Source organism: Lacerta agilis, chromosome 8 (assembly GCF_009819535.1).
Source record: "Lacerta agilis isolate rLacAgi1 chromosome 8, rLacAgi1.pri, whole genome shotgun sequence".
NCBI classification, from domain to species: Eukaryota; Metazoa; Chordata; class Lepidosauria; order Squamata; family Lacertidae; genus Lacerta; species Lacerta agilis.
Genome location: NC_046319.1, coordinates 31,569,743 through 31,594,915, shown reverse-complemented (window position 1 = coordinate 31,594,915; position 25,173 = coordinate 31,569,743). Strand labels below are relative to the sequence as shown.

At 42.9% G+C, this 25,173-nt stretch overlaps 1 long non-coding RNA gene across 1 annotated transcript; it reads right to left on the bottom strand.

Annotated features, from left to right (window-relative positions):
• Positions 1 to 10,226: 10,226 nt before the first annotated feature.
• On the bottom strand, positions 10,227 to 19,183 carry LOC117050914. The gene is made up of 3 exons (XR_004427138.1): positions 19,089 to 19,183; positions 17,758 to 17,854; positions 10,227 to 10,398 (listed from the first exon to the last, which is right to left on the bottom strand). It is a non-coding gene; the product is annotated as an uncharacterized LOC117050914 (long non-coding RNA).
• Positions 19,184 to 25,173: the final 5,990 nt, after the last annotated feature.

Sequence of the window (25,173 nt, the reverse complement as noted above, 5' to 3'; positions counted from 1 at the left end):
AATGAAAAAGTAGCTTCTTTTATGCCCAATCAGATCCTATTAAAATTAAATGACTTCTAGTAACCCATTGATGTGATAAAATAGACTCCAAAAAAATGTGCAGAATATTAAACAAATGTTTATATTAAAGCTAGCTGTATTCAGGTGAAAGTGTGATCAGTGGAGCAAAGCCCCCGCAAGTATGTTTGCTGAATATTAAAACGTTCCACAGATCACAGGAAGACAAGACGGCAACAAGTACTTCTGTGTTGAAGGGAAAGAGGTGGGATGAAAGGTAGAGCTCGGATGAAAGGCGTCAACAAAAGGAATGCACTCACAGGATGCAAATGAATGAATGGATTCAATGTATTGTTTTGCCAGAAGGACATAGCAAGCAAAAAAATGCAATTGACATGGAAATCAGCCTTGAAATATGCACCGTTGAGTCAGAAGGGCTTTTGCAGGACAGGAATGCCAGCTTGTTTAACATTGACAGATTCCACCGATTGTGCTACGCACTGGTTTGTGCATTCGGCATTTTAAGCTAGTCGCCTGCGGTGCTGTTAGATACAGAAGTGCTTTTAGAATCAACAAGAAACATTGCTTGCTGGGAGAGGTAGCAGGCTGCGAGAATGGGAAACAGGAAGTGACATGGGAAAGAGCTTCCTGGATCTAGTTAGCATCACCTTGCAGTTGTTTAACTGCTTCGTACTTTCAATGAGTATGTGTAGGGCAATGGTGGAGAACCAAAGGTTGGATGTGGCCCTCCAGGCCTCTTTATCTGGCCCTCAGAACTCTCCCCAAGCCATGCCCCATCTCCCCAAGTGATGATCCTCACTGGGCCTACTACACACTTCCATTTAGCCTGATGGAAGATTCAGGGCAGATAAAAGGAATCCCTTTCATCCAGTGCATAGTTAAATTATGGAACTAGGAGGCAGTGATGGCCACACACATAGATGACTTTATGAGAAATTGACTAATTCATGCTGGAGAGAGCTATCAACGGCTACTAGCCATGATGGCTATGCTCTGCCTCCACAGTTGGGGACAGCAACACTTCTGAATATCAGTTGCTGGATACTACAGGAGAGGAGGGTGCTCATCTTTCTTGTGAGTTTCCCACAGGCATGTGGATGGCCACTGTGAGAACAGGATGCTGGACTAGATGGGCCATTGGCCTGATCCAGCAGGGCTCTTCTTATGTTTTTATGTTCTGAGGTTCTTAAAAAAAATCCTAATATAAATTTTACTTATTTATTTATACATACATACATACATACCCCACCCCTCTGTCTGGGTTTCCCCAGCCACTCTGGGTGGCTTCCAACAAAAGATTAAAAATACATTAAAACATCAGTCATTAAAAACTTCCCTAAACAGGGCTGCCTTCAGATGTCTTCTAAACGTCAGATAGTTGTTAATTTCTTTGACATCTGATGGGAGGGTGTTCCACAGGGTGGGCGCCACTACCGAGAAGGCCCTCTGCCTGGTTCCCTGCACCTTGGCTTCTCACAGCGAGATAACCACCAGAAGGCCCTCGATGCTGGACCTCTGTATCCAGGTTGTACGATGGGGGTGGAGACACTCCTTCAGGTATACGGGGCCGAGGCAGTTTTTATGTGCAGTTTTTGCCTGATATACATATTTTTGCAAGCAATTTCCCCTGATATTATGTATCTTATGTCTTATTCTCACTAATATATGGCTTTTTAGACAAGCTGTCCTCTAATATACAGATGTGTGTGTACACTATTCAGTTGGAGAGCAAAACTTGGAGAAGTGCAAATTTCATAAAAAAAATACCTGTGTTTCGGTTCACATGTTGTTTCCCTAACCAAATGACCAAAACTCAGTGTGATCCAAAACACTGGGTAACAACAACAACAACAACAACAACAACAACCATTTTCAATTCACATGTAAAGATTCCTACTGCGAAGGCCAAACAAATATCTGCTGGGAAATGGAATACCCTGTAGTAATGTACAGGAAGACACCACATGTGGTGTTGGGTGTGAGGCAGGGAATGTTGTGGCTTGACCAAAAAGGAGCCTGCAGGTACCAGCTGTTGGCTAATCAGCTGTGTGCTGGGCTTCACAAATTCTAATGATCATCTGATCCCCTGTGCATAGTGCTTTATACAACCTGATGATCAACTGGCCACCCTTATTGGCCTACACAGAGTGCATGATTGGGTCTATGAAAGGGAGGCGTATTTTGGCCTTGCTCTCCAAAACAGCATATATTTTAAGGCCTGCTGGTTGAGATAATTTTATTATCTCAGCTCAATCAGTTTGCTCCTGCTTTCTGAACTGAAAAATGGCAGAGAAAGAGAGGAAGATTCTTTAAAATTTAAAAGCACACCTAGGCTTTATTTCTGTTTTTTAAAAGTCCAGGCTCATTCTTCCTTAATTGATAATTGATTTTCTTTGATTCATGAAACTTTTCTTAGCATTCAATTACTTTTTACACCAGTCTGTCTCCGTATGGTCTGCCTCACATCCATGGTACTCGAGGACTAGTTCATCCACACTTCAAACCCTTCAGAATCTGCTGCCTGAGGCTGCCACCACACCCTAATGGTAGGGCCGGCCATGAATAACAACTCACAGAGGGAAATCAATTGGAAAAGGATTCCTGCATGCACTGCCTATGTCTGTGTGTCCTGTGCCTGGCTAGGAAGATTTGCCTTAAGGTCTGTCACTAGAGAGCCCCTTCTTTCCCAGCTAGACTCATTAGCTCCTAATTGAAAGATAGCAAGAGGGGTAATGAATACATAAGAAAATAAAAACTTTATTTGATTGAAAATAAAGTCTTTATTTGATTTAAAAATAGAAGTCTGATAATAATTTTCTTTGACAATTACTCTTCTGTGATTCACAATGCTAACTGTTTTGCTGATCAATTTATGAGACGGTAAGAAAAGATGAAATATGTTGGCAAGTTACCCTCCCTTCTTGCCTCCTGATAGCATTGAGCAAGGTCTGTTTGGCTCAGCAGTGCTGGCTTCCTATTAATTTCTGAGCCTGAGGGAGCAATCCTTTACACGAGAAACTGGCCTAAAGCAAGGTGCCATAAATTAAGCCAGCATAAAATGTATCAGATCCAAACTCTGTTCAGGAACAAGACTACTGCTGGCTGATCAAGCCTGAATCTGGCATGATGGAAGACAAGCCTTTAAAATCGCATTTGAGTGACTCCTCTGGCTTAATTTACATCAGGTTGCCAATTCACCTGACTGAGCTGAACAGGCTTAGGTTCCTGCCTCAGCCCTGCCCATTCCATGCCCCCAGAACATGCCTTTTTCACAGCTTTATGATCAACCAGGCTCAACTCAGCTGGCTGAGCCAGGATGTGTGTGGCAGATGGAGTGGTGGTATCTTTACCATGGATTAATCCTTCCATAGGAGCCTTCCATAGGATTGCTCCGTTAGATGTTCTGTCCACAGCTTTTTAGGATGTCTGGTTCTTTTAGCAGTTAATGGGTTAAAGACACAGACCCCATCTTCCTCCTCCACCCATGGATTAAAGCTATTCAGTTCTTCCTCTCTTTTGTAATTTTAGGTGGAAGTCAGTTCTGAAAGCTACGGTTCCTTATGAATCTTCCACAGTTATTCATGAGACACAGCTGAATGCACTCTATGGTGTGTGTGTGTGTGTGTGTGTGTGTGTGTGTGTGTGTGTGTGTGTTATATCAGTTGCATTATCTAGATAGGTGTATCTTTGTCAGCATCTAAGAGAATATCAATCCCAGGAGTTGTAAGTGGTCAGCGACTCTTTCTTTCTTTCTTTCTTTCTTTCTTTCTTTCTTTCTTTCTTTCTTTCTTTTTTTGCAAACATCATTCAGGCATTGTAAGACATATAACTACCATATAAAAAATGAGCTTTAAGTGTGCCTTCCTTCCCATTATCTACCTCCTGTGAAACAGAAGCAAGTTGGGCCCACAATCTCAGTAATATCTGCAAAGAAGCTATTTATTTTAAAATTATTTCTCGGGCAGGAATCCAAGCATAATTTTTATTAACAATAGCCCCCAAAAAATAGAAAGAGAGGGAGAGATGATATGGTATTCAAAAGGAATAATAACAGGCTGTTCACCTCAGCTTCCTCCGACAAAGAATCTCATATACCATTTGTATTTTTGCCAAAAAGAGAAAGGGGGTGGGGGGTGGGAGAAAGGATCCATGAACATTTAATTCTTTATTACACTTTTCCAATTAAATCCCTTATCGCCAGCATCTCCTAGGAGCAAAACTTTCCTAGCAGCAGCAGCAGCAGTACCACTAAAGCCTCTGCAATCTCAAAACTGACTGAGCCAGTGTGATTAATTTACCCTTTATTTATATCTATATATCTAAAGGGCAAATGTCAGTGTCAGAATTATTATTTCCAACAGATAATTTTATACAGGCTTTTCACTTCGCACGGCAGCCTTATCATCCTTCATGAGCAATTGTGATGTCTGAGTCATGCTATACTTTTGTGTTGAATTCTGTCTAGCGTAGGGAGGAGCCATTAGGGAAAGGAGAAGCTGTTGGTGCAGAAGAAGGGCCATGATCCACAACAACAGAAAAGGCTCGTGTGAAGAGCTATCTGGCCATTATCTTACTGCCCCCATTTTAATCAGGACATGCCAGAATTAAAGAAACCTCGCAGCTTCCGATTCCATTCCCAAATATCCAAATTTGGCTCCTGTGCTCTGGTCGTGCCAGAGACAGTGACACACATTTTTTGGTCTCACGCTCTGGCACAAGTCGGGTGGCTCACGCCAGAGTGTGGGCCAGGGCCAAAAGACACACTCTCAGCTTGTGCCTGTGTGCCTCCCAGTCCTCTTCCACTTTTCAGAAGAGGCTTCAGCTTCCGGAAGTATGTCAGCTGGAAAGCCAAATCACCATGGCCCTTGAAGCGGCTAAGTAGTGGGGGAAGGTGTATAAGGGCCCATCAGCAGGATGGTGTGGGGCAGGGCCTGAATGAGAGGGAGTGGGTCCCCCGTCTAGGTTGTGTCCCATTTGCCTCACTTGGAGGGCATGCACTGTGTGAATAGAAGGGATGTTAGGATTTCAAGCTCCCCAATGCTGATTCTATGATTGGTATATTTCACACGCCTGTTTTGAGTGGAGCCTGAGAAAGGAAGACTGTCTTATTTCTCTTCCGGTGTGAGTCTGTGAAACTGTATTTTCACTTTTACACTGTCCTGTTGGTTCTCAGAGCTGGAGAGAACAGACGCCATAATGCTGTTGTCTGTAAATATTCTGTAAATAAATAGTAGTTTAGAACTACGATGCCTCTTTCTTTTTGCTGTGTCAAGAGAGAAGGCTAGTGTGCATAAATCAAGTTGGTTTATGTCGCTGGAGCGCCCTAGAGAAGAAGGGGATGCCTTTTCCAGAGCTATGCTCATCGGAGGATGCTCAGAGATCTGGGGGCTGCAGATACCCTGGAGCGCTCTCCCAACAGGGACAGGCTTCCCTTGAACCAAGATGTTGATACTGATTGTTTAAAGGGTCATAGGCATTAGGCGGGAGACACACTGTGTAGGTGTTTGTGTGCTAATTCTAGAAGCCTCCGTGGCAGTACATTTCTCTGCCTATAAACAAAAGCTGATGTCCCCTACCCAAATACAATGTCAATGTTTTGTTGACAATCAAATTATGATGTTGATTCACAAAGCTATCCCAATAGACAAACAAGGCTGCCAGTAATTCCAGTGCCTATTTAGAGATGAACAAGTGAGGCAGAGGAATGAAAAAGACACTCTAACAAGGCTCCTCCAGCAATCACAGAGACTTGGGGAGCAATCCTACAGCAAGATGGGCTGGGATGAGCAGTTTAGGATGCAGTGGTTCTCTGGCTCAGCCGGCTGATTCCCAGCAAGGTTGGGCTCAGCCAGAGTTCAGTCCCCAACCCTGGCTCAGCCAAAGATATGTCAGCTTTAGAATAATAGAATCACAGAATTTTAGAGTTGGAAGGGGCCCTGAGGGTCCAACCCCCAACAATGCAGGAATCTCAACTATGGGTAAAGCATCCAGCTGGCAGAGCCAAGGCTGGTGCAAGACCTCTGAAAGGGCTTTTCCAGGGGTGTGGCAGGACCAGGACCAGAGAGAAGGAGCTTTAGTTGGATCCCAAGGTCATTCTGCTTGGTCTCATACCCTTGCAGCCCAGCATAAACCACTATTTTAGAGGAGCAGCCCCACTGTTGAAAAGGGTTTGGGTCTGATGTAACTCTATGCTAGCATATGTAGCTCACACCGGCTTGTTTACACCAGATTCTTTTTACATAGAATTGCTCCGTTAAGCTTAGATTTGAATCCACTGCTGCAAAACCCAGCATAGCCTAGGCTCATCTAATAAGACTGGCAAATGCTGCCATCTATTAATATTCTTTTGCTTCTTTCACATATGGAACTGTCATTGTTATCAATAGGAACTCAATATCTGGGTCAAAGGCATTAGGCAGGCTTAATTCTTTCCATGTTACACACTGGCGCATTTGTTAAAATTATCTGGAACACAGAGAGAATTTGATAAGTGAAGCAGACCAGAGCCCAAACACAATGTGTCCTTTATGTTGACTCTCTCATTATGGGGAAACTTCGTGAAATGCAAAGTTTCCCTTTGTTAAGCAGAAATAATAAGCATGCAAAGTGGGGGGAGGGAAACCCCAAGACTACTATTACAAATGTGCCATTGGGTAATGAAGTGATACGGTAACATTATCTGGATAGCAAAAAGAGCATGTGTGTCACTGTGACTTATGAAAGCAGAGTGTGAGGTTTTTCACCTTGATTGCCGCCACATTCCTTTCACAATATTTGAATATTTTTTTAAAAAAAACTTTTGCTAAGTTAAAGAAAAAAAGCCTGCAAGAAATGTGATCTGCTTGACAGTGAATGCATAATTGCGGTTCAAAAACTTGCTTCAGCACATGAAGAATATGAGCAAATCCAACTGCCTTGCTGACTGAGAGAACACAAAGGTGCTATTTCTCTTAAAGGAGCATTCACAAAAAGAGTTTGGATTCTTAATCCTTCCTTCCTGCACTATTCTCACTGAGGGTTGGTTTAAATTTCTCCACCCTTCAAGATGACTGAGAGTGAATGCGTCTATGGGCTCCAGTGGGGGGGGGGGACATTGAATTTCAGCTGATATGAGGCAATATGAATTTATGCTCTGCCTCCACAGATGGAGTCAGTCATGCTTCTGAATCCCAGTTGCTGGAAACCACAGGAAGGGAGAGGGCTTTTGTGCTCAGGTCCTGCTTGTGGGTTTCCCACAGGAATCTGGTCAGCCATTGTGAGAACAGGATGCTGGGACTAGATAGGCCATTGGCCCGAGTCTGCAGGCAGGGGCATTCCGAGGTGGGGGCAAGGGATGGTGCGCCCCGGGTGCCATTCCAAAGGGAGGGTGACAAAATGCCGACCCCTGATCAGTGGCACACACACACACACCGGGACGTGCATCACGCCCCCTGGGACGGATGTCGCTCCAGGTACCGGAGCAGGTTGCTTCGCCTCTGTCTGCAGGCTGTTCTTATGATCCCATACTCTTTCTGCGGTAAGTCATCTGTGATGGAACATTCACACATGCAAGTCACCTCTTGATGGCCCATTGATAAGTGATGAAGAAACAAGTGTGAGTCAGCTTTGGAAGAGGACATATTTGAAACATGGCCAGCTCTCAGCTGAGTGGCAGAGCATGCATTTTACATGCAGTAGGTCTGTAGTCCAATACAGGTGTCTATCAGCTATAAAAGCGTCAGGTAGCAGTAGGGACAGGAGACAAATCTGACTGCTTTTAAAGCCTGATCTTTCAAATTCACATGTTCTAAAACAACGTGAGAACAGAAGAACTGCCATCCTTCAAAATTCACACATATCTGAATTTTGTGGTGCAGTTCACCAACCAGAGAATCTTTACAAAAATGCATATACTGGGGCGGGAGGGTATATTAGTGAAAATAACATACAAAAATGCATTACATTCTGAAAAATCCATTGCAAAAAGGTGTGTATTCGTAAAAAAACTGCATACAAACACGTTTGAATCCGTACCTTCCTGTGGTTCCTCATACTGTTGAGACATAGTCAGTAGCTGACCACTCAAGAAGCAAACCTCTCCCTTAAGATTCAAAAAGGGGATGTATGTAGCTTCATAAAACTGGAAACATACAGTGAGATGAAGTGTGGGGTGGGAGAAATATCCACAACCAGAAATGATAAAAGGCATCTCTTCATTTTATCTGGGTAAGCCACTTGCCACCACATAATGCTATCAATTCAGCAACAGAAAACTGACAATTACCTAGTGTGATGTATTTGGGATTACAGGCACCATCTCAATTACAAATGTTGATGCTTCTTGCTTACCTATAAATTACAGTCTGCAATAAGTTGCCTAGAAGTAATTTAGGTAGTTAATTCTGGAATAAATGTAAGACTATGCCAGATGTAGCCTTTGTTATTATCATTCTGCAGAGACGGCAGGATTTTGTTGTCTGTGACCATCCCACAGCTTATAAATGACAAGATTGTTTTGAGGGACCAATCCTTCAGTGAGAAATCTACAAAGAACAACAGTTGTTAGGCTTTTGTTCTGCAAATAAAGCCTGTTGAAACAATAAAGATGAACAGACTGTGACCATATTTCCCTGAAGCCTTTTCCTGTCTCTCCTAAAGTTTCGGAAACATTTGGGATGAGCTGTTACTTCCTGAGGTATATATATGTGTGTGTGTAATCACTGAACTCCAGCCTTCCCCTACGTGGGGAAGAAAGTACACCTTCACACAGTGCCTAGTTAAACTCTGGAATTTGCTCCCACAAGAGGTAGTGATGGCCACCAATTTGGATGGCTCTAAAAGAGGATTAGACAAATTTATGGAGGATAAAGCTGTTAGTGAATACTAGCAGGAGTGCCAACTTGGCCCCGCAACCATGGGGCCTGAGACTGTGGGTGCCATGCAATGTGCATTGCCCTGGCACCAAAATTGGTAGGTGTCTGGCCCCTTCATGGGGAATTTTGTGGGTTCCTGGGCACCCAGGGCCCCAGGGAGTTGGCATCCATGACTACTAGCCACAGTGGCTATATTGGAGGCAGTATGGCATTGAATGCCAGTTGCTGGGAATCACAAGAGGGGAGAGTGTTGTTGTGCTCAGGTTCTGCTTGTGGGCTTCCCATAGGCATCTGTTTAGCTACTGTGAGAACAGGATATTGGACTAGATAGGCTATTGGCCTGGTCCAGTGAGCTCTTAATTTGTTCTTGAAAGGGCTATGGTGGATGCATATGGCTAGCAGAAACTGGTATTGTGACCACCACAACAGAATGCATCCACTAAAGTTCCAGTTTGCTCCATTGACTTGAAATGGATGCAACTGCACTGTGGCTACATCTGCTGCCAGCCTGCAGGTTTTGTGGGCTGCAGGGCAGTTTGAGGACAATTTGAATGCTGCAAATCCCCCCGCCCCCCCTCTCTCTTTCTCATGTTTATTCCACTCTTCCACAGAAAAGTAGAAAGTGATTTTTTAATATAATATAATGTAGCATCATATTTTTAGATAGATTGTGGGGGGAGCATAGATATCACACACACACGCACATTTATAGTATATATGCACATATAATATTCAGTGTATTATATTTTGCCATCTCCATCAGTGCTGAGAGACCTTGAAATGACAAAAGTGGCAGCCTTTAACAAGTATCAACCTTTTAATTTCTCCTCCCCACCCCACCCCGTCTGTAAATGGTTAGATGGGAATGATAAAGATATGGTGAAGGGTTATCCATCACACCCGGCCTTCTGCCCAGGGGTCAGTGCACAGCCTTAGAAGCCCGGAGATAGATCTTTTGATGAAATACTTTCACAATTCTTTGGAGACATTTGGAGTTAATGCTAGTGTTTATCCCAGAGTGGTTCCACTGCCATCAGCAGAATCAAGGAGTGTTTATAATGCAGTTTGCATCAGTACACCTTTGTCACAGAGTTTATTTGGGTAAGATCCAGGCAGGGTCACCTGGGGAATTTGTTTTGCAGGCATTCTTTAGAGGGCAGGGTGGAGGAATCTGTACCTGAAGCTCACCAGCAACTATCCCTAAAAAGGATAAGAAATATTTGGGGGTTTTTTAAAAAAGAAAAAGAAAAAGAAGATTCAGAATCAACAGCAAAGGATGCATCCATCTTGCCAACCGCAGATGTTTGTATTTTCTCACTAACTGAGGAGGATCACTGTAAGTAGTAGCCTTGAGGTTTGGAATTACAGTGCAGGGACCATCTTTACAGCAATGAAAATGTGATTATACAGAGTATTAAGGATGAAACCCAGAGAACAGTATCTGAGGTTTTCACCAAACGTTTCCACTGCTTTTAGAGCAAAGAATCACACGGCAAAAGGAGAAGTATCAAGTGAAGTAATTCATGGCCTAGGAAAAGCAGAGGGGAAATTGAGATTGTATCACGAGCTCCGCTGCAGTACATAGAGTATCTTAATGCCAACGGCCCATCAGGACTGGGTGTGCAGTGGAGCATAGTATTTCTATCAGAGAAGCTTAAAGAAATTGAGCATTGTCTTTATTAAGAGTAAATGTGCTGTACCCAATGAGACATTTGCTCAGAGAAGAAACTGGCAATTTATCATCCCTTATTTCAATCGGAGAAGTAAGGGAACAAATCTTATGAGGGATGTCTTACCACCCTCTCAGAAATTACCACTCTGGCTCGGCATGGTAATAGTATGTTTGAACGAAGCTTGGTGCTATATAGCAAAATGTGCATAACAGGGCCGACCCAAGGGTTGCCATATTTCAAAAAGTAAAAACCAGAACACCCCAAAGTTGTTCGGCTTTTTTTTTAGACAAACCCCAAATGCAACTTTTCGGTTGACGTGTCTAAGATCCAGGACAAAGTGCTGCCTTTTGAAAATCCCCCACCCCACCCATGTCAATTCCACCTTTGGAATCCTGGTAATGTCCAGGAAAGCCCTAACTTTATGGCAGCCCTAATTTTGGTACCTGAGGTGAACCACAAAATGGCGTCCCACTCCCCGCCAAGGAAGAACGGGGGTGAGTGAAGAGCTACATCTGGTACAAGGGGGGGGGATAAAGATCTACATCGGGATCTGCTGCCCCTGTGGATCCTGCTATCTAAGGTAGTCGCCTCATCTTGCCTCGTGGGTCAGCCCTGGTACACAATAAAGCAGGGGAGAAGGTAAGTAAAATGGCAGGCACAAATACATATGAAATGAATGGTTGTATCCCTGCATGGCCAAACGTAAGACAAAGCAAAGCAACTCCTCTGCTCATGTAATACTCCAAGGGCTGATCTTGTAATACAAGCTGCCTCTATGCCAGAGACATGTCACAGCAGGGAATCCAAAACTAGATCATCCAGTGTCTTCTTGAAGGTGTCCAATGAGCAGTTGTGTATTGGCAAATTTTACATACTCACATCCCTGCATCCTCACAGCCACTCCCTCTCACAGCCTTGCCCCCTTCTGAGAATATACAATAACCTTATCAATATACAATAATAATAATAATTAGGAACACATTGCAACGATTATTGCAGATCTCCACGTGTTTCCTTTCAGTGAAACCTATTATTTTCTGTGCACGTACATGGACAAATTCTTTAGAGTGCTCTGATACATTATTTGGGAATGACTTAACTTGTCTTTTCCTTGCAGTTCCACTGTACATAACAGAACTTGCACGCCATTGTCCCGAAACTGAAGTGCCTTGTGTTTTCAGCATTCCTAAATGCCTAGCTTTGGAGCATACAAAACAACTCCTCTTCAGTGTACTTTCTGTATGCCTTCTCCTTAGTAACTCTAGGAGCCAATCCTCAGTGGCTGCAACATGCCAGTGGTGGTGGGGCCAGAGGCTAGTGGCTGGAGTAATGGATACCCATAAGGAAATGAAACTCTTGGGCATAAAAGATTTCACTGGAATGTTAAGGAGCAATGCATGAATGTGTGTCTTTTTTCTGGCCTTTGTAGCATGTTTGTATACCCCATAGCTCCTAGAAGATCTTGCATTTGAAAATAAATCTTTCCATGCATTCTTTGGTTCCCTCATTGGAGGTATCAGTCATTCTTCACGAGCAAGTAGTATTTGGCAGTTAAAGATATGACTTGCAGAATCTTTCAGCTATGAAACCAAGGCCCTTACTTTATCAGGAACACAGCTATTGACTGGGGAGCAAAGCCCCCCTAAGATACAAAATCTTCAGACCATGAAGGGAAATTGAATGATTTTCTAATGGAGTATATCTGATCGCCACTGGCTTTTGGGTCTTCTCTTTAAAGTCTGCTCACTGGGGCATACATGACCACTCAGTCACAGACAGATTTGTTACTTTTGGGCTTTCAAGATGGCCATCCCTGCAAGTCCATAACAAAATTGATAGGACTTTAGTGGGTATACCTTCCTTTGCAATTCATGATGAACCTGAATTGGATTCAATTTCATGCCAGATTTGGCACTCTCAACGGAACGCCAACTCAAAAATGTTTTCTTTTAAAAATGCTTAGGTATAGTACTGCTGTTGCAGTTGGTAGCAAACATACCGATGCCCCACAATGCAGATTACATATTTTTGATCATAACGGTCAAGGGACAGGATCCAAAAAGTCCTTCATGCAAGTGGAAAGAATGGGTGGATTACTGACTCTCCACTTCTAAATTGCATTACATGCCATGCTAGAAGTTTTGCTGACTCTTAGAAGTGGAACAAGGGACTGCTATGCAAAGGAGATGGGAAAGCTGTGGTGCATGAATCTTTAGATCTTGGCTAACCTGCCTCATTTGCATTTTCTAAAACAATATGTGAACCCCAAAAAAATCCATCCTTAGAAATTTGCACTTCTCAGAATCTTGCAGTTCCATTTTCTAACCATACAATGTGTACAAATTATGAGGGTTAAGTGTACATAGAAGGTATATATTAGTGAAAGTAACATGCTAAAAGACATCGTATTAGGGGAATCTGTGTTGCAAAACTGTGTGTGTGAGGGGGGGAAATATACAAAAAATGTTCATATTATGAGAATTTTGCTGCTGAATTTTCATGGGGATTAAAAACAAAACTGCCAACTGATGTGGAAGTGTGGAGAACAGCACTGAATGGAAAAATGAGAAACAAACTGGTGAAAACTGAAATGGACAATGCAGGGTCCCCAAACATGCTGAGCATTCCACTCTCATTCAGCTAAATGTAAGTAAAAGTTCTCTGCTTCAAAAGTTGATCATCAACAAGTTGGAAGGTGGCGAGGATTGGCATGTAGCATCTACCAGTCTGTAGAATGCTTGTGGATGACTATTCTCTTGCATTTCAATAGTGTGGTGAAGAAGTGGCACAAGCTAAGCAGAGAGAAACAAATCTTTCAATTTGGGGTCTCTGTTTTCCCTTTTCCAATCCTCAACAGAGTTCTCCACATTTCTGCCTTTTGCAATATGTTTTCTAAATCCTTGTGAGAATTTGCCAGCGTTTTAGTGCAAATATATCCTAATAAATGCATTCTTGTATGCAGTTGTGATAAAGGCACACTTTTTTGCAGGTGAATTTTTTGCTGGATCAGGCCAATGGCCCATCTAGTTCAGCATTCTGTCCTCACAGTGATCAGAGGCCTGTGGGGAAACCTCTAAGCAGGGCATGAGCGCACCACCTACGATTCCCAGCAGGTAGTATTCAGAGATGTAACACTCCCTCCCTGCTTAGAATCCTTTTCTAAATGTGCTGCCCACCATGCCTTTATCCTTTGACTGGTAGAAAAGCCATCCTTCTCCAGTGGGGCTGCCCTGCCCAACCTCTTCCAGTTTGCTGGGAATCTGCCATGTGAGTACCTCCTGACATACGGCTAAACTGGTTTTCTCATCTCATCACTGTTTTTGGATTCTCCCCAAATTAGCATTTTGTTTTCTTTTAATGAGAAGTCGCTCTAGAAAGAAAGAAAGAAAGAAAGAAAGAAAGAAAGAAAGAAAGAAAGATGTTGCTTGCATTGATTCTGTGACAGCCTTGCCTAGTTTTCTGCAGGAATACCAGGTTAATATCCAAGCTTGAGTAGATATCAGAAAACTGCATAGCTAAATAAAAATCAATATTGAACCATGCTGATTGCAAACACATACCCTGAAAATAAAATGGTTTTTCACTGTAGATGTAATTTTTTAAAAAATTACAAGATATTCAATACAGTCACTATTGATTATTTTGGCGAGAGTTTCTGAAGGCTAATGGAGGCAACCTGTACCAGCTCCAGTACACAAAACTGATTATGTTGTCCTAGCAACTGCTTTAAAAGGTGGGGAGGATCTCACCTTGCAAAAGCAATGAAAATGCAGAAACTTGCTGTGATAGATAAACTAAATGGAAGGGGTTTTGTTTTGTTTTGTTTTGTTTTGTTTTGTTTTGTTTTGTTTTGTTTTGTTTTGTTTTGTTTTGTTTTGTTTTGTTTTGTTTTGTTTTGTTTTGTTTTGTTTTAAAAAGGACTCGACTCCATTTCCTACCCACCCCACTTTCCAGATAGGTCCGTGCTAAGTTGGGATAGGAGATTATAGAGTGGACACATTGTATAAGTTAATGGAAATAATGGCTCATGTTATTTGTCTGAGATGACAAACAACATGTTGCTTCCCTGCCTATGTGCTGTAATTGCTATTACCAATTAACATTTATATACCGGCTGCATTCGCATGACAGTTTATTCAATTTCCCTGTTGTTTCCCAAACTGATCATTTCCACATTCTATTTGAGCTTTCACACGACACAAAAGCCATTTCTGGAAAACTAATGGAATATAGTGCATGTCTGGTGCTCATTTCTGTGTTGCTTGATTGCAGAATAGAAAATCCTTTTTCAGCCCCCTTAAACTGGAAAGTCTAGGGGGTACAGTGACAAAATTTGGGGCGGCACAATGGCATACAGTTCTCTCCTGCTATTTTCATAGGTGAATTATGTGGGAACGGAAGCAGGAAAGTACGGAAAGGGCAGGAGAGTAGTGACATTGTTCAATTCAATAACATTCCTTGTTGTGCCACACCACGCCCACTGGCGGGAATGAAATTTTGTGCAATGTGCCAGTCTCTTGGTCAGAAAGCCACAGCCCCGCAATGCAGCAGACACTGCAGCATGAAAGGAACATTAAAAATGGCACAGAAGTGTGAGCATTATAATTAGGAAAAGTTACATCACTTTTGCACCTGAGGCCATGGCGTAATTCTGCTTAACGGCTGCACCGACCCTACATTCATGCATGGAAAGAGATTGCCCAGAAGCAATTCTACACCAGATACTTTGATGTGGAGCTGCATTCAAGCTGGCTTTGACATGTAACGAGGGAGGAGCAAACTGCAGCACCACAGCACACATTTTCCATACATCTTCTATACCCACCAGAAAGCCAAAATGGTGTAGTGGTTAGCATGGCGGCCTGGGACCTGAAAGACCGGGGTTCCCTTGGTGTCCTGGGGCCAGTCACTGCCTCTCAGCTTACCCCACCTCACAGGGTTTTTTGTAGGGAATGAATGAGGAAGGAGGTAACCACATATGCTGCCTTGAGCTCCTCAGAGGAAAGGGGTAGGATAGAAATGCAATAAATAAATAAATCCTGTAAAAAGGAACCTATAGGCCCATTCTGCTAATAAGCATGGGGCTCCTTCATTGCCCACTCTGCACAAAGATGACTGAGGAACCTTTGGCTTTCCAGATGTTGTTGGATGCAAAATATATATATATACCCCACTCCCTGGCAGAAAGTACTACCCTGGGCTCCTTCTGGTGGGGGGCAGGAGGGAATAGAATTTGAGCAAATGAACTGGTAAGTAAATAAACAGTAAATATTTGTGAAACAAAGATCAGATACAGAAGAACAAGCTAGACATCCAACAGTGCTTCTACCTTGGTCCCTAATTGAGTGCTTACTCCAGTTCATCATGTCTCTCCCATTTAGAGACTTGCCAGGCTGAACTTTTTGCCTTGTGAACAGCTTCTCCCTCGTTACATGTTACAGGAGCCTGGTTTTCTCAAGCACGCTTCTCTACCCAAACCCCAAACCCCATGCCAGCTTTAATTCCTAAATGATACTTTGTTTTTCACAAGGTTTTATTTGAGAAGCAGGTTTGCTGCGAAGTCTGTGCAATGGTGGCATATTAGTTAATACTAAATGAACACCGAACGTTATCAGCATCAATGTGACATCCAGTTCGCTTTCAGATATGAATTCATTATGAGCAATGAAATTACATGGAATATCAGTATATCAACACCTAGGAGCCTGTCAGATTGATGCCCTTTGGAGATCCGCTCCTGCCTGCTGTGATGCTGAATAGCAATGATGAGTAGACAAGGTGCTGTAGAGATATATAGATCTCTCTCTCTCTCTCTCTCTCTCTCTCTCTCTCTCTCTCTCTCTCTCTCTCTGTGTGTGTGTGTGTGTGGAGAGAGGGGAGGGAGGGAGGGAGAGAGAGAAATACAGCTTTATTACCAATGCAAATTCCTTCCTCCATCTAGTCTTGCATTGTTCAGCAGGGTGGGGGGAAATATTGAATTAGAATGGATTTATTTAAAAACACATACCGGTACATGGGCTACATGCACTGAATTAACAACTCTGGCACAACTTTCTCCTCCCTCCCTCGCTTTTGACTCTCCCTTCCCACTTGCCCCTAAAAAGAAGCATCCTACATTAAACCAAGGCTTTGAATTGTGCATTCTTTCCACAGAATGAGCCAAGATATTACAGCAGCCATTTTGCCAGAAGAATAAATCATGATTGACAAAATGAAATTTGTTAATACAATGGTTCGAGGCAGTTGACAGAATTTTTTTGTCAACAGAATAGATTAAAGAATTCTTTTTTAAAAGGAAGGAAGGAAGAAATTTGCAGATGGAATGGCTTTGATGTTTATGACGAAAAGCATTTTGTTGATAGACTGGATCAGAGTTAAGGGGGGAGGGTGTGGAGGGAGAGAAAACACATTTTCTCAACACAAGGGGTTTAGCTCATTGACAAAACGCATTTCATCCCCAGATGTTTTGGCTGAGCTGTCAAGTATTCTCCCAGCCTGACATTCACCAATCACGTTGTCGTCAACTCAAAAGCACTCTTTCGTTAGTAGCTCTGAAGAAACAGCTGAAGGCATTACAGGAACGCCATGATTGGTCCCGCTGAATCGTTAGCTATGATAATGTAGTTAGTTTAATGCTCGTTAAGTGGCAATGGAGCCAAACATGACTGTGGGAGAAAGATTGATCCTTCCACGCCTGTTATTCTCATTTTTAATCTTTTGCTACAAGTCAGTATTAAATAGTGTCTGTGATAGAACAGCCGTTACCAACTGGGATTGCGTAAAAGGACAATATTGATCTGTTTGTTCATGTGGCACCACCAAATCATTACATAAGGAAAGGAATCAGGCTAGTCCCTTATACTCTGTGTTTGGATAGGGATGGGGCAAAACAGGAGAGAACTGCCAACTGGGAGCTGTCACATGGAAAATAGAGCAAGCTTGTTTTCTACTGCAGGAGAAATGGCTCAGGAAGGACCTGAGCCATTCAATTCAACATTAGGAAGAACTTTCTGGTGGTAAGAGCTGCTTGACAGTAGAAGGGACTATCTCGGAAGGTGGTGGAGTACCTCTCACTGGAGGCTTTAAACAGAGATTGGATGGCCATCTGTCAGGGATTCTTCAACTGCGGTTCCTGCATTTCAGGGGGTTGGACTAGATCTTGTTGTTCCCTCCAAACTCTACAATTCTATGTAACTGAAAGTGACAGATCTGACCTCCTCTCACACTTGCACATCTGTGCGCACCTCAGATGTCCCACTGAGCATGCCATCAAGGGCTTGAATCCCACTTTCTCTTTTGCACCTGTTTCACCTGCAACAAGTTAAAGCAAAGAAGTTAAGGAAATCAAACACAGCAGGAGTGTATTACCTTAACTAACATGAACACATTTGAAGACTTTGGTTTGGGGGGGGGGCTTTTTAAAAATCAACCCATTTTGCTGTGTTTCGTACAGAAAACCTTCATCAGGGTACTGGGAGTGCTCTTGCATTTCAGCTCAGATGTTTTGTACGGTTTATTATGTTCTAAATAAAACTGTCAGCTTTATTGCTGCTTTCATTTAAGTGTTTCATTGTACTCCCAGTGACTTCAGGGTAAAGGAAAAGATGACTGTGTACCAGAGATGGTCAACAAAACTTCCCCTTCTATAATGCCTACATAAATCTGCTTGTGTGAAACACTCACCTTGCTCCATAATCTCAGGTCTTATTAACCTCTGGTGCTGCTCCAGGAATATTCTGCTTGTGCTGGAAGGTCATGACCTTTCCCTTACCTGCTCACCATCTCTTTCATCCTTACCTTCTTTTGTGTGGGAAGAGTTACCTCACACAGCCCCACCCCCCAACAGTCCAACCCAGGCAAGACCCAACTTGCAATTTTGCCCCAAATCAATTTGAGCTAGGTGGGGGGTAATGTTTAATTAGCGTTTTTAAAAGCCCTAATTAAAACATATTGCTTGGACGAGGGTGGGGGGGGAGAGATGCTGCATCCCCTTCTGCTTCCCTGCAGAGAGTAGGAGGGCTTGATCCTGCTGGATCCTGTTTCATGATCACCTCTGTGCAACCACCTACAGGCGGAATCAGATCCAGGCTCAGCATTTCCCATGGGAGAATTCCTAGGCTGACTCCTGCATCTTCCCAGCCATTCCTCCTCTAGAGGTCCACCAGCAAGGCCAGACGATTATGGCATTTCACTAGAGTTCCTCCACCATGTTTGGTATTCAGAGGTATACAATGTCTTTTTACGTGAGAACAAAATAAAATTAAATATTCCTTCCAGTAGCACCTTAGAGACCAACTAAGTTTGTTCTTGGTATGAGCTTTCGTGTGCATGCACACTTCTTCAGATACACTGAAACAGAAGTCACCAGACCCTTAAATACGTGAGGTTCAATTTGGAATTCGTGGCCAACCAGTGTGAGAGACCTAACCTTCTTTTCACAGACTTAGACAGCAAGGCCGTATTTCTAAAAGGACTTACTCCAAGATATTCCCCTGTATAGTGTTGTGAGTACACAATGAAACTGTTGATAATAAAGTTGGTGCACCTGCAATCTTCTAATTGGTCTGGGAGGCTTGCCATCAGAACTGGAATAGTCTGGCCAGAAAAGCAGACGTCTTTGAGCTGTGAAGCATCTCACAGTGCCTTTCTAAGAAAAAAGAAAAAAGAAAAGAAGTAATGCCAGATTTCACTTGCCAGCCTGAGTGAGTTTACACAAAGTTTGATGGGTGTAACATAGTTCGCCCAGGTTGAATGGGAGCAAGTTTCTGATCTTACAAAAAATGGGTGGTGTATCCAATCAACCTTTCAAGCAGGCTGGTTTCCACAGGTGAAAATGTGATAGCATTGCATAAAACTTTCCCTATGTTTTCTCTGGCTTGTCTCCTCAATGAAGTGGATATGGAATTATTGCAAGGCTTTTGTGATCCAAAGTTTTAGAGAGACATTGAATGTGGCACAAGTGGACTTCAGCTCATGCAATATGATAGCCCCCATCTACTCCAGGGGGTCTCCCAAAACATATTTGGAGGGTGTACAGGGGAGGTGTAGGCAGGGAAGAGGAAACATAAGCCTCATTCCTCAAGCAGAAGGCTGCAATTGGATGTCACCCTTATTTTGTATGTTGGTCTTAGATCTCATAATTATTTCACATATTGTCGTCTCAGAGAGGGTTGGTGTCCCTCAATGACCACAAATTCCAGGCAGATGTATAAAGAAGCAAGTGGTACAGGAACACAGGAAGTTGCCTTGTTATATTTATAATTTTATAAAAGTATTGTTGCACACACCCCGATTGTCGGAATACGTTTCACGGATCCGCCATGGATTCACATTTATTTGGTTATTTTGTGAGATTTTCGAGATCTACTTTTGGTATAACTACGCACAAAAGCGAAAGTGAAAGCATGAATGAATAGTGTGGTTCACTTATGAGATTAATCCGCCTTTATTTTATAGTTCCGGTCATGTTCAAAGTTGTTAATGAGCGTTAAACTTACTTCCCGCCTTTTTGGAGGGCAGCGACAGTGATTTTATTGGTTGAGGCATTGATGATGATGTCACGTTTGTTCCCTAATAAAAGGCAGAGGCACCCCGCTTAGGCACGTTCGTACGTTCGTTCGTGCTTTCTTTCCATTTTGCTTTAGTTGGGTTTTAGTTGAAGTCAAGTTTAGTTTAAGGGATTAGGAGCGGGCTGGACGGGTTGGATGGGTTTTTCTTTAGTTAGAGTTAGATCGCGGAAGATCATTCGGTTTTAGTTTTAGTTAGGTTCTTTTAGGTTAGCCTAGGGTTAGGCCCGCGGAAGATATTTCGGTTTTAGTTTATTTAGTTAGCCTCGCGGAAGATTGGGCGCGCAGGGACTTTAAGCTTAGGAGAACTTAGCTTAGGGGACGAGCCTATGCGGGTTCTGCCGAAGCCACTAAAGATACAACCGGTGTCTGTCTTCCTTTGGGGTTAAAAAGGGGGAGTAAAGTAAAAATTTTAATTTCTTTAATTTGGTCCGTCTATTCAGAGTCAGGGTATATATTTTATTTCACGAGGCAACTTTTCATTAAAGAAGGCAATTAGGAACTCACACACCATCAGAGTCTTCAATTGGCTTACTCATCATCCTTCAGACTGTGAGACTTGGCCGGCGACCGTGCTCAAAAGCACGCGGAACGCTGGCCGCTTTCCCCGCAACTGGTACCTCGTGCATAACCAGTCCAAGGCCGTGCACGAGGAGCTCCAGCACCCAAACCCCGACACCCGATCTCTGAGTGGTAAGAAACTCCAGGGATTCCTGTGCCTATCCAGGGTTCAGTTTCCTTGGAATGGAGACTCTGTGGTATCTTTGGGATATCTGGTTTTATTTACACGCATATACAACCTGAGGCTAGAATGGAGGAGCTCACAGCAGATCTTGCCTCTGTGTCTCCAGCTTTCACCATAAGTCAAAACTGCCTCACAGAGCTCCCCTTGGCCTATTGTTCCCTGTCTTAGGATGAGCTGGAATCTAGCCAGGGAAAGTGGAGAAAGCCTCGCCCATTTGTTGTGATGATTAAATGAGCGGGAGGAAAACCATGTACACCAACCTGAGCTCCCTGGAGAAGAAGGTGGGATAATAAATGCAGTAAATAAGTACCGTGCATCAGGTAAGTTTTCCTTCTCCATTCTATGTAATTGACTTTATCATGCAACAGGTTGCCATGCGGTTGCTTCTGTTTTTGAAGACCTGTGACAACTGTTTGAAACCAATTGCTTTATTTAGAACACTTATCAAAAACTGCAAAAATGTGGTTTTCACTTCAGGAGATGAAAATCACAGATTTTCACAATGTCCCTATAATTTAAAAAACATCTCTGTATGCTTCTTCTTCCTGTTTTTTTTTTCAGTGCCCAGATAAGAAAACTAAGTATCTTTAATCTTGCCTTTCTTTGATTCACCACAGGGATGTGGAACCCAGGGCCTTCCAGATGTTGATGGAATCCAACTTCCATCATGCCCAACCAACATGGCATTGGAGTCCAGCAATATCTGGAGAGGCACAGATGTTAACATAAGAACATGAGAAGAACCTGCTGGTTCAGGCCAATGGCCCATCTAGTCCAATGGTGGTTGAAAGCAATTAGTTTTCAGAAGCAATTCTGCCTCAGACTTTACCTGCTTCTTACTCTTGTGGTTCATGACTGAGGGGGGGGGGAGGTTGAGAAATACTGATTGTTCTCATGAGCAGTACAGCCACGATGGTAGCCTAACTCTGCAGGAACATAGTGTTACGTGCCACCCCCTATCTCTGCGGTAGCAAGATCCCAGGGAGCTCCGGGAGCTTACCCTGGGATGTTTTTCCATTGGAAAATTAAGGCACAGCAGAGGCTGCAGTGTCTTTAAGTCTTAAGATATATAGTTTTATTTACACATATATACAGCTTAGCCATTTACTCCTTTGCTCTTCCCCATGGCCAAGCAGGAAATCCCCTTTGTAATAGCCAGGCCCAGCACCAGAAGTTTGGATATCTGCAAAGGCCCATTTCCTGGCAGGGGTCCCATCCACTTCTCCTTCATGCAGTCACCGCATGCTTGTTCATCCATGCTCTCCCACTAGTGATAGTGACAGTGTCTGCCACATTTCTGTAAACTGTTATTAAAAAATAAATAAACCTGCTCATGAATTTTGTCAGCATATCAGGCCCCATCTGTAATAGACATTTGTTCATTTCATTAAAAATTATACAGCATTTGTCTTCGTTGCTGTTGTTTTTTAAAAAAAACCTCCAAATGGTTCACAAAAAGAATAAAACTATCACATTATTGGTGCAAACACTTAACAACAACAATTTAAAATATTCAAAAAACTTAAAACCAGTGATAAACTACAAGCAGATTTAAACGCACACCAACGTTCTACATATCTGGGTAGTTTTGTCTAAACAGTAAGGTTTTTCATAGGTGCCAAAAAGAGTCAATAGGTTGGGAATTCCAAAGTGTGGGTTCTGCCACACTAAAAGATCAGTTTCTTACAAATGCAGAATGGGTATTTTGTGGCACCTGTAACAGTGCCAGTTCTGCAGATTGAAGCAGGCAAGTGTTAATATACAGGGTAAGGGGATAAGTAACCTGGTCCGAAGTAACACCTTGAACCTGACCCGGTAGCGAATCAGCAACCATTGCAGATCTCTGAGCACAGGTGTTATATCCTGACACAGCAATCATGGTGCAACATCCTGCACCGACTGCAGATTCTGGGTAAAGCACAAAGGAAGACCCACCTAGTGCAGATTGCAATATCATTCCACTTTAAAGACCCATGGCTTTACTCAACGGATCCTGGGAAGTGTGGCTCATTAAGGGGGCTTGTTAGGATACCCCTATTACCCTCCCAGAGCTATGATTCCCAGAATGGTTTGGCAGTCAATCCTCTTCCCAGGTGTATCTACCCATTTCACACTTTCTGAAAAAACGCAAGAGCCAAAACACATCCATCATTCAAAATTTGTGTTTCTCTGAACACTGCAATGCATTTCTTCAGCCAAGTAATTTGACCATAAAAGCATATACTAGTCTGAAGTGTGCATTAAAATACATATTAAAATTTGAAAATAACACGCACGCACACACCCATGCATTATATTAAAGAGAATTTCATACAAATATGAGCATTAGGAGAAATTTGCCTTATAAGCTGATGAATTTCCACACGGACTTTTATTTATTTATTGCAAACTGATGTGGAAATGTTGAAAACTGATTTTAAGACTGGAAAAACAAGAAACCGAGAGAAACTGAAATGGACAGATTCTCCTATTCCAAGGTACTACTCAAAACGGGATGGCCTTCTGTGCCCTAAAAGGCAGGAAAAGCAAAATTTATTACCTTACTGACTCGGATGAAGTGTCTACTGTATGCCACTTCTGTTTCAGCAGCAACCAGGCAGGTGCCTCTTAAACACAGATGGGAAACTGGTATGCTCCCATCAGATCCAGTAAGTAAAGCCAACGGTCAAGGTTTATAGGTTGTGTAGACTAGCTATCTTCAACCTTTTCAGACCCAGGTCCCACTATTAACTCAAACATGCATTTGGAGAACCATTCCTTAATCTTTTACCATATATTTGCATGGTGGTAGTGCTCCCATTACAATCCACCTTGGATCAGGCTGCAACCCAGTAGTGGGTCCCAACCCAACTATTGAAGACCAGTGGTGAAGACCCACACTATCTAGATGGCCATAAGTTCTCCTTCCTTCTTTCATGGGAGAAGGGAGGACGTCACAGAAAGAGGTTCTCATCAAGACCTTGCACCATTGTGCTAGTTGTCTGCTTGTAGGCATTTTTCACATTAGGGAAGGCCTGAAAAAACATGACCTCCCAACTGGAGCCAGATTTGATGCAGTCTGTTCTATCACCACCACCATGCTGATGAAGGTATAGACCAGAGCTCAGTGTAAATGGGTTATTGAAAGGATAATATGAGATTAGACATGTCCAACACTTTGTGCTGGCATGGAAAGAAGTCCCTTTTGTACTTCTGGACACTCTGTGCTGCAAAGCGCAGATTTGGACAAAGCACATATTCCTTTAAAAGTCTTTAAACGACTTCATAATATGCTGTGCCCTTGCTAATTTCTTTTTCTTTTCTTTTTTGTACTCTTGCATTTCTTTTCATCCCCACCCCCCTTCATTTGCAAATAGGGAAGAAGAAGGGGAAGAAAAAAATCCTTTTATGGAAAGAATGAATAACAGATAAGATATATGTTTGACTGTCTTGTTTCAAAAGAGTGTTCCATGTATAGAGAAGGACACTCTTCAGAAACAAAGGCTGCCTTCAACAATTTCACTATTTACAGCAAGGCCGCAATTAAAATCCCTGTGACCTTTAAGGGGACTCTTGACTTCAAAGGCAAAGCCAGTGCTGTTACATAATAAAAACAAAGTCCGGGGAGTGGGCAGGAAGACAGCTATCAAAGGAGCAGCAGCCCCCTCCTAACTGGCCGCAGGTGGGTTTGATCCAATTGGGTACGGCTCCTTTGTAGGGAGGAGCAACCAGCACCATGCAGGATCCAATCCTCCCATTTATTAGCTTTGTGACGTAAGGATTCGATCCTGCATGGTGCTGGTTTCAGCTCTTTTGGAAGTGGCTCCCTGCGAAGGAGCAAGCATACCTTAGAATCAACAGTTGGGAGTGGGGAGAAAGAGACACAATGGCTCCTCTTTTCCCTGCCCCTTCCCAACCATATGTTGAAAATAGGGCTTTAAAAAACCTTCACCCTGCACCCCACCCCACACACAATATTTTTTTTACACGGATGGATCAAGGGTGAGTGGTCAACCCAAAGTGGATTGGCCTGATTTGGGGGTGGGGCACAAATCAGAGCCATGGGGCACATTGGGGGGCTTGTGCACAGCCCTAGTTGATATACCCCAAATATACTGTACATATATGTTTACACACAGTACATGCACAATATCCCATCTATTAGAACCAGCTGGCAAAGGGTAGCATAGTATGTTGGGCTTGGGCTGGATAGATATGGCTCCACATTTCTGATCAGCCATGAAGTTCCCTGGTTAACCTTGATCCAGTCACTGTCCGAAGTTAACCTATTTTACACAGCTATTATAAGGATTAAGTGTGATACCCAACACCCAAATATA